General features: G+C 41.6%; 1 long non-coding RNA gene across 1 annotated transcript; it reads right to left on the minus strand.

The window, feature by feature from the left end:
• Nucleotides 1-4,103: 4,103 nt before the first annotated feature.
• Nucleotides 4,104-6,957, minus strand: LOC147433495 (uncharacterized). Its single transcript, XR_015185224.1, has 2 exons — nt 6,675-6,957; nt 4,104-6,307 (listed from the first exon to the last, which is right to left on the minus strand). It is a non-coding gene; the product is annotated as an uncharacterized LOC147433495 (long non-coding RNA).
• Between the last annotated feature and the right edge of the window lie 3,904 nt (nt 6,958-10,861).

Consider the following 10,861-nt stretch of genomic DNA (forward strand, 5'->3'; position numbering starts at 1 on the left):
AATGAGACTAAAAAAAGGCGTTTTGGCCACTTACTTGGGGACTATGTCTCACACTTCAACATGATTCTAATGCTCTACGATGGAGCTCTTGAAAATCTATTTGATTACCATGGTCTAAATCTTACACACACACACACACACACACACACACACACACACCACAAAAAAAAAACACACACACACACACACAAATACACAAACAAAAAATGTTATAATGTCATATAAGCATCTTTTAGTGGCCTGATCTATGCTATGTGTGTGTGTGTGTGTGGGAGAGTGTGTGTGTGTGAGAGAGAGAGAGAGAGAGGGATGACACGCGTGCGCACACACACACACACACACACACCTCCAAGTAAGTAGACACATATATACATACTTACATGCATACATAGATATATAGAGACATTTGAAGTGAAACGAGAGAAAAATATAGTGTGAGTGTTTTTATATGTGCTCATGAGTGAGCTTGAGAAGCAGTACAAGATTGGCCATACAAAGTGTCCGTTAATGAGCCGCCCATTAATAAGAGTGAGAGAGACCCGGGTTGTGTGAGCTCATAGTAATCATTATTTTGGCTTGAACAATAAATAATTTATTTCCTTTCAAGATGGGTGTCACTAAAACACGTTTGGTTTTCCTTCTTTCTCTTGCTCTATGTCTCTCTCCATTGTTTATAAATTTGATGATTGTAATAGATTGACAATCCTTTGACTATGCCAAGATTTGGTTGAGGTCATTTCAACCAAAAAAAAAAAGCTTGCAAGTTAAAGGTGCCTCGCCTTGGTTCTTAGTGCAACCTCGGAAATTGATATTTACTCGTTAAGTTTGTTAATTGTCATTACCATTAAATGTCATGATGACATCTTGTAATAAGTAAAGCCTAGGAGTAATTGTGGTTTCTCTGTCAAGCAGAAAACTTGTAATCCTTTGACCCTCAAGGCTTGGTCTGAGCTCGAGGTTGGTGTCTATTTCTGATGTTTTTAATACTATCCACTCACAATTGTGAGTTTTGCAAAAAAAAAAAAAAAACTAATTTTAGAAAGAAATCAGCCCGTCGGTCCCTACGCATAATTTTTCATTGTTGTTACATTGCTTTTGCTGATTTTTATTGTGCTTTACAATGGCAAGCCTCTTGATTTTATCACTTGTTAAAAACCGTATAAAAGTCGCTTTGCGTAGAACTAATCTTGGAATGATCCACACCAAGAGCATCGATGACCCTCCAATAAATATGTTGTTTATCCGTTTTTCTCTATATACATTGAAGTAACCTAAATGATATTCCTTATACTACGGTTGACGAACTCATCCATCGACGGGAATAGATCTGCATTTACATTTGCACCTCACTTGCTCACTCATGCATGTCCATAATCCTCCTACCCAACTAGGAACACTACACTTTACCCCCAATTTTTTGTGAATTGTCTTATCGTTCACCAAAGCCAACTTGTTGAGCAACGTTTATGATATCTTTACAGGAATTTTACATTTTAATGATGGGGAAGTGGTAATCTAAACATGCCTAGAGAGATGCATGTTTATCTCCTTTGCCCTCCCTTTGTAGAAGCAAATTAAAATCTTCTTGTTAATATGTTTAATTTATGCACGAGAAGCCAAGCTTGAAATCCCTAATTTTATGAATCAAGAGCTCCCTACGTTTACTTTATAACGAATCCCATCCCCCCCCGCCCCCCTCTCTCCCCTTTTCCCCTTTTTATGGCACCCATTCATCAAAGCCTAACAGCCTTCTAGCCTTGAATATAACTATGGAATTTAGTGCCTCCTCCTCATAACATCACAAACTACTACCCAATCGCATAGGTGGCAATCTCTACCTAGCTATAATTGCTAACAAGAAAATGTGCAAGTTTCTCTAGTAGTGCTTCATAGCTACATCTCAAACAAAGATTTTAGTAATCATTATTGATTATTTGTGAGAGCTTGACAAGCTAGGCTTAGTCACTTGTCAAATAAAGAAGAGGGAGATTATCATCTATAAATGCTCTTAGAAAATCGCTACTACGAGCGATGGGTACCCAAAAATAGCATCAATCCCTCTCTAAAACCATGATTACCATAGAGTAAAATCTATATTTTCTGAGCAACACATGTGATTGTGAATACCCCATAAATTGATTATAGTGGGTTAATTAGCAACATATCTTTGTGAGTTATTACATGCCCAAATATCAATATCACACTAGCAACTTTGTACTAGCTTCATTGTAATTTCATACCCATCAGCATAATCCACCAAGTGGGACTGCCACTAAGGACTTTGTAAGGTATGCTTTGGGTCACTTACTACGAAGGGATTGCAACTTTGACTATTCCCTTGTGCATTTCAGAAGAAGCTCAAGCTTTAGAGCTAAACTTTTGGCATTACATATCAAAATATTTGGAAACATACATATCACTAAGATCAATCTACAAACCTAGTGTGTAGGTGTCATGTGGAGTCTCAAATTCATCACACCACACTCAATGAATTCATAAATAGACTATGGGCCCAAAATTCACCACCTATGTACAACTTTGTGAAGTACACGGTCTTCATCTACGAGATTTGTGAACTCATAAATAGATTATAGGCCCAAAATTCACCACCTATGCACAACTTTGTGAAGTACACGGTCTTCATCCACGAGATTTGTTAACTCATAAATAGACTATGGGCCCAAAAGGCACCAGCTATGCACAACTCTGTGAAGTACACGGTCTTCATCTATACGAGATTTGTGGCACCAAAGCGACACTTCCCTCTAATAAATTTATCACATCCAAGCATCCTAACGCCATCTTGTGTTCCTGAGTACCATAGTCTACCCCAAGCTTGTTTATGTCAAATACCATGACTTGAGCATAGAATAGTCTAGCTTTGAAGCGGTTATCTCCTTGGGGAAATGGATGAGCTTTGAGGAATAACAGGGCGATTAGGACTGTATTGTCCGGGTAGTATACAAGTACTGCTCCACAATTTAGTGAAGCTTCTCTATGGGGGCCTTTATAGTGTCCCGGGGTGGCTCCCTTGTCAACCAATGTATATATGCTTGTTTGGAGATATCACGGCTCGGCACGAGCATGACTACAAATTGTAATCTTTTAGTCATGTTAATATAATTCACTCACAATTGTGATTTCTGGCCAAAAAAAAAAAAAGTAGATGGTATCCAAAGTTTAAACTTTAGATATTTTTGTTTTCGTTTTTTGTTTTTTTTTTCCAAACTCACAAATTGTGACTGAAAATTGTATTAAAAAAAACAAAAAAGTTACATAGAAATCCATGCTCCATCCGAGCCATGGCAACACACCAACAAATACACCAGATATATCGGCTGATAAAGGGCACCACCCTGAGGCCATTCACACAGTAGGGAATAGAGGTTGACTCGAGGTTGCCACCAAGGAGTAAACCCTACGACAACTCACCCCTTAATCCCAAGTCAGTGCCAAGGATACATAACGGCGAGAGAAAAAATCCCTAGAATCAATAACTTTATTTTTTCTCTTTCTTTCGCTTAAGTAGGCTGACAGTGTTGGTCATAGTGCTTGAAACACGAACTACATGGCTAATAAGATAAAGCTTCATGCTCTAATCACAACCTGTATTCAAGCCAAGACGACTAGAATCGAGCGTCATTCCCTCGGTGGGGTTGACAATCGATTTATGCCCATCTTGCACCTCTGCTAACAAATTTCCTGTCTCTTCACCATCAGACGGATCGATAGGTACGACTTGTTCCTCATGCATCTCCACTAGCGGGCTACCCTTCTCTTCAATCATCTCTTTGCAAGGCAAGTCCTGATCCTTCAACCTCGTGATAATCCTTAACATAATGACCAAGTCTACGGCATTTGTAGCAGGAGAAAAACACGTCAAGCCCAACTTCACCTTCCAGCCCTGCCTCGGCCAGTTGCCAACACAAGGAGGAAAGCCTTATATGCTTCACGAGCACAAAACAACTGCACGCTCCCCAGCGGCCCCTAGGTAAAAACCCACCCAGACCCGACTCTCCTTGTACCTAATCTACAGTGCTTTCTCTCCACCTCCCCCTTTCCAACCAAGAAGCAGCTACCACGCTTCTTGGCGTCCACCTTGGTTTCATAAAAAAATCTTTTTTATTCTTTTTGAGAGAGATTAGGAACTTGAAATTACAACTCACGCACCGAGGTGGAGCATCCCAACCGGATAAGGTTGGCCAACCCATAATGTGGACTAGGGGAACATCCTCTAAGGGCTACATGTCACACGAACTGTCAAGGAGTTTTGAACCCAAGACCTTAGACACAAGAGGCTCTTGATCTATCAACGGAGCTAGCACTCATTGACAATAGAAAATCTCTTGCTCTCCTCCTCTGCTTGGGCACGAGCTGCCGAGTCAGTGCCAACACATTCCTCTCCTTTTTCCCGCATCATGTGTAATCACAAAGGTATCTCGCCTTGATTCCCCTTAATGAGGCCGTTTGTGCCACCTAGGTAGACTGCTCTATTGTCTCCCCACTACTGAGAATCTTGATCATTTCCATGTAAAGTTTCATTCAATCGTGAAACTTTGGCTGGATTCATACTGAACCGGCGGAAGAAACAACTTTATGCAAATCTATCGCCGCTTAGTGTGAACAATGTTGGAGGAGGAACAATGAAAAAGCAAAGGGGAGTAAGAGAGGCCATCAACACTTCCAAGGGGGGGGGAGGGAAGGGGGGGGGGAGAAGGGAGGGCCCGACGGAAGACTGCCTCAATTCCAACCAATCAAATTTCGATATGGAGCCTTGACGCCCCCCTGTGCATTTCTCTTCTGCCGCCTAGTCTGAATTGGACCTTTTTTTATAAAGGCTCTACTCACTTCACTGCCGCAAGCTGCAATCGATCCGAGGATCTTGCGATCACAAAGAATAATCTGGCTTGATCAAGTGTACTTGTTGCAGACTTCGCCAAGTCTTGCAATTAAAACAAGTGACAAAATCACGAGGCCTGCCCTTTAAAAGTGTTTTTGGTCGAGTTCATGGGAAGGATAGAACCGTAGAAAAGATCACATAATATGGTTTTTTGTTTCATTGGAAGTAGGGATTGATAACATGGAGAATGGCACACAAAAAGGAGATTGGCTTGTTGCTAAACAGGCATGGTAGAGTTGTTGCAGAGGCTTCGAGTAGAGACTTTGCCCATGGTGTTGTGACCATCTTTTGGAGTGGTTGCAAGGTATTTCCTCTCCTGTGGAGTGGGAGGTCGCGGTTTCGAAATCCAGAGGCAACCCAAGAAGCCCAATTTTTTTTTTCCATGAGATGGATCACCAGCCAACCGTTGATACCTTGTCTCCTACTGTGACACTTATAGACGAGGTCCCCGGTCCCCAATGAAGATGTGGCATGGGCATACTTAGTACAGCCTCTTCAAGCTTCACCACATCTCTTTCATCATCCCAAGATTTGACATAGGTGATTTCCCACATTCCTTCTTTGCTTTCGCATTCTTTTGTGCTTCCCTTGTAGATGCAGTCAGTTTTCCTCACCAAAAAGATCTAAAACACTCGTCATCATCTGCCGCAGCCTCAGATGTGGGAGGAGTTGAAAAGTTGGAGTAGCTGAGCCATTAGCCAGCTCGTGAGACTGCAATGGTTGATTCTACTGGTTCAGAGGAAGGCTTTTCTTCGAAAGTGCAAAGATGTGGGTGTAAGGTCAGACTTTAGAGCTTAAGGAATAGCACAACTCGAGGGCTGATACCCAGAGATGTAGCCAAGAAACTGCTCCAGCTACTGAAGACATGAGGAGGTCCAAAAGCTTGACTACCTCCATTGCAAATTTCCTCACGGTTCGCATTCTCTTGAAAGCGTGTGTGTGCGAAAGCGCGTGCGCACACACGCGCACGCGCAGAGAGAGAGAGAGAGAAATATCTCTGCAGCGCAGAGAAATACTCTTCTTCACAAACCACTATATTAAATCAAATAAGATTATTCATTATTCATTATAACTTTAATTTTAACTTTCCATTGAGGGCTAGAGTAATGCTCTGCTATAAAGCATGCCCAGAAATCTAGAAGCCTTGGCTTGTCAGCAACACATTCACCACAGAGTCCTTCTCCTGCAAGCTGTGCAAGTGGATCTCTGTCTGTTCGTAGGCCCTTGCCTAAACATCCGAGTAAGTGGGCATTGTGCGGTCGAATTCTCTTTGCTCCCCTCCACAATCATGTATCCCATTCTCATGCTCTGTGAGAAATTTAGGCTTGCGAGTAGCATGCCTTGCAAACTAAGGCCAAACACCTTTCTACTCAAAGGAGCACAATCAAGGCTACAGCCTGCAAAAGCCTGAACACATCACGCAGAAAAAATCTTTCAGAGACTGCAAATCACAATCGCACCTTAATGTGAAAGCATGAGAGAGAGAGAGAGAGAGAGAGAGAGAGAGAGAGAGCGCAATCTGTGTGAGAATGAGCCAAAACGTTGAGAGCGAACTAAGGCACGACTGAAGAAACTGGATGAGCAAGATGAAGGTGGGTAAGGCTGAGAAAAGGGAACAAGAAAGAGGGGACCCATAATGAAGAGGAAGATGAAGAGTACTTTCCGGATGCACAAAGGGGGGCTGAGGCTCTTTCAAGAAAAGGCGTGCGAAGACGAGAGGAGCATGCAGCCATTGCTGAGTGGCGTAATGCTTGTTCCATGTGTGGAAGCATACCTCGTCTTCTTCAGGTGTTCACCTCTCTCCTCTTGATCGTAGCGCACCTCAACCTCAACTCTGCAACCCTCTTTAAATTCATATCATGGGAGCTCCGCAGTGCTTCTAATAACACACAATGCATGTAATTCCGAGTGGGCATGTCTACTCTTGTACCAACCAGCCATTAGTGCCATTTGTGGAGGCATTTACGTCCAAGATTGATGTCGTTCAACCCGTGCCTGTCGCCATCTCCGTCAATATCACCCAATAGCTCTATACACCAGAGAAGCAAAGTATGGGACCCTGGGGAGGCACGGAGAGAGAGGTGATTATTATCTCATTGAACCAATAAAACTTCTCCTTTCCATGATTCGGTATTGTTTGCAATCTTTGACTGCTCCAACCAAAAATGAATAAATGAACCACTACCTCCATGCACCAATAAAAAATTAATCAAATTTAGAACAATACAAAATCTATTTTTAACAAGTGATAAAATCACAAGGCTTGTCAAATTAAGGAAACTAATAAAGAACATGAAAGTGAAACAAAAAACTACTAGGTTGGTAATCATATTGATCCATAGAGAAAGTGATTTACAGATTACACCATAAATGTTGACCGCGATGAAAGATTGAAGAGTATCAAAGTGGTGTTTTGATAGGATAAACACAAACATAATGTATGGAATCATGCCAAGCCCAATAAAATTTTCTTCTTGAGATGCAATTTTTGAAGTACCCTTTCATATGCTTTGGGTAATGCAATCAATTTATATAATTTTTCATATATATCATTAACTTAAAGATATAAACACAAAAAATGATAGGCAATTTAGAGATTCTAGCATGTCAAATGACATGAGTTTTTTTTAAAGCACATGTTTTGATAGGCAAATAGTCCTTGACAAAAAAAAAAGCGTTGATTTTAGGCTTTGATCTAAGGCTAGATCTCACTTTAAAATCTCTACGACTCTAAGCTTTTAGAAAAAACATAAACATAGTGAATTGAATTAAAAAAGCACTCTTAACCTCTACACCCTAAGCTTTAGATCCCTATGCTCTACACCCTTCTACATTTTTAAGCTTTAGAGCGCCTTTTACAAATTAAAACTGTAGATCCCTAAGTTGTAAATCCCACTTTAAAAGCTTTAAAGTTCTAAGTTAATAAGCCCTAAACTCTAACGTCTCGGGGTGACCCTCCCCCTACCTGTGGATCCATGTAACATTTTCACTTTCTTTAATTCAAATTCTTACCTTTTAATAAAAAAAACTCTACTTCCTCATTGGATTAGCTTTAAAATCTCAAAAAAATTAATCTTTAAAGATTAAAGCTCTAAAGGATAAATTCCTTCCATAAAGTTGTAACCAACAAAAATAACAACTTTAGTTATTACCTAACCCTTGACAAAAAAAAGAGTCAATTTTAAGCCTTGATCTGAGGCTAGATCCCACTTTAAAATCTCTACATCTCTAAGCTTTGAAAAAAAACATAAACATAGTGAATTGAATTAAAAAAACACCCTTAAGCTCTACACCCTAAGCTTTATATCCCTATGCTCTACACCCCACTTTAAAAATTCTACATTTTTAAGCTCTAGAGCGCCTTTTACAAATTAAAACTGTAGATCCCTAAGTTGTAAATCACACTTTAAAAGCTTTAAAGTTCTAAGTTAGTAAGCTCTAAAACTCTAACGTCTCAGGGTGACCCTCCCCCTACATGTGGATCCATGTAACACTTTCACTTTTTTTAATTCAAATTTTTACCTTCTAATAAAAAAAAAAGTTCCTCATTGGATTAGCTTTAAAATCTCAAAAAAATAAATCTTTAAAGATTAAAGCTCTAAAGGATAAATTCCTTCCATAAAGTTTTAACCAACAAAAATGACAACTTTAGTTATTACCTCAAGTTTCAACGGTGAATGAAATTCTCAAAATGAAAAGATGGGTAAAAGAACTTCTCAAATTTCAAAATAAAAAAGTGACTCTTGGGATTTGTGGAACCTCCAAGCTTTATCATTTAACATATAAGGCTGTCAACGTTTCATGCTTTTTAAGGCATTGGACAACACAATCTTTTCTTTGATATATGAGTGTTCATTTCATTTTTCAAAACTAAAGACATGTCCATCATTAGATTTACACACTCTTCATTTCAATGAGTGCCCACTATCTTATTTCAACCAATCAACATTTTAAGTCTATCAAAAAATACTTGAAAATACAACTCAATTTTATTCTTATTTTAGTCAGCAAAAAGAAAAGTGATCTCTATAGCCTTTGCCCTTTGGGCAAGCCAAAAATAATCCCCCCTTTTTCCTAAAGGGAAGCCATCACTAAGGGAGGCCAAAAAATGCTCGAGCGCGCTTGGTCCACCTCCTCCCGTGCTACCTCTGATCCCCTAATGCCCCCCCTCCCCCCCCCCCCCCCCCCCCCCCCCCCCTTCTCCACCTCTTGTGTCTCTCTCCCCTCCTCTGCCAAGAGTCATTGCGTCCCTTGTTTTCCATCCCATTGCGTTTTTGGCATGTCCAAAGGGCAAAGGCTATAGAGATGGGTATCCTTTTTGCTGATGAAAAATAGGAAAAAAATAGAGAATGCTATTTTAGGTACTTTTGCTATTCAAAAAAAATTCTTATTGGTTGAGGAAAAATTTAATGATGGTCTTCTTAAAGGCTTGATAATGATGGTAAGTTGTTGCTAATGAAAAGTAACATAAAAACATTAAAAATTCAAAGTTAGTTGTTGCGGTATTATTGTTTTTGAAGACTATGTATAATGATAGGGCTGGTTGAACGGTGGATACGTGGATACAGCAAGAAGGTGGAAATTAGAATCCTAAGTGGGTGGTTGTAGGATCGAGAAGAGAGGGTGTGGTTTCAAATACGTGGCTTGTTTTTGAGCCTTATCTTCATAGTGTCCTATCTTTAGGGTTCGAAGTCATCTTTTCACGGAGCCAGAGTTGGAGGCTAGACGTAGAGGAGTTAGGGTTTGGGTAGCTCCTCATGAGTTCCCTACTACGGATCTGTGTATCCTCTGCCACGCTCTCTCCCCTTGCTCCTCTTCTCCACTGCTCGGTTTTCTGCTCTCCCCCCTTTGCTTCCCTTCAACCGCTTGCTGTATGCTTGGGCTAGGGGGTTAGTGTTGCCACTACTGCCTTGTGCTGGGACAGAGTAGCGCCTTCTCTACTGCCTTGTGCCGGGACAGAGTAGCGCCTTCTGCTATTGGAGAGCGTTGCCGGTCTGCGTTTGAGGGACCTGCTGCTCGCCATCTGCTGCTAGAGGGCGTTGCTGGCCTGAGTGGGAGGGACCTGCTGCTTCTCTCCTGCCTCGCACCCGCACGGTTTACGCGAGGCTAGGCTGCTTGGCCTCTTCTCCTGCTCGGTCTCGTTAACACAGAAGAGCCAGCCCAGTTAGCGTTGCTGCGCTCAGTAGGCCGGAGCTGCTGCTGCCGCTGTTGCCTCACGACCTGCTGGGTTTCGTTAGCACAGAAAAGCCAGCACAGCCAGCGTTGCTGCGCTGAGTATGGCCGAGCTGTTGTTGCTGCCGTTTCCCCATAGCCCCGCTCAGCCATGTTGGGGCAGCGAGCTTGGCCTCGACAATGACCTGTCGCTAGGAGCAGGAGGTAATTTGTGATGCTTCAGTAATGTTCCCAGCTTGGTAGGTTTTGTTCTTCTGGTGTCTGACAGTAAATGCTAACTCGTATTGTTTGCTTTTGTGAAGCTTGGGATGCGGACAGATTGATACAAGTGGGCGTGATAGGATTCTGCTCGGCCCCCTGTCTGGATACACCGACCTTTTTTTGTTTGTGGAGTGCGTCTAGAAGTTGAAATGGGTGCGTGCTCACAGATTGGGAAGTTGTTTTTGCTGCATTCTGCAACGGCCGGGCTTGATTCTTGGTTGCTCTGTTGGCAATGAGTGCTGCTTTTTTGTGTTTGCATTCTGCCGCAACTCTTTTAGTTTCTAGTATTGTCTATAGCAAAACTACTACATCTACGAAGATTATATGTCAAGCTTGACATCTCCCTTGTGGCTCAGCTGTCATTTCCTGCTTGCTCACGGTTCAGAGCTAACTGAGTCCATGCTTGTTACCATATACATGTGGTAGTGATGTGTGTGAACACACTAGGACCGCCGGGGCATTTTTTCCCTCTTTAGGAGGTTTTTTCCCCCGTGCATTGTATATACGCCCATCACTCTAGGGCTATCT

The sequence above is a fragment of the Adiantum capillus-veneris genome, chromosome 19 (genome assembly GCF_014529385.1).
Source record: "Adiantum capillus-veneris isolate H3 chromosome 19, ASM1452938v2, whole genome shotgun sequence".
NCBI lineage: Eukaryota > Viridiplantae > Streptophyta > Polypodiopsida > Polypodiales > Pteridaceae > Adiantum > Adiantum capillus-veneris.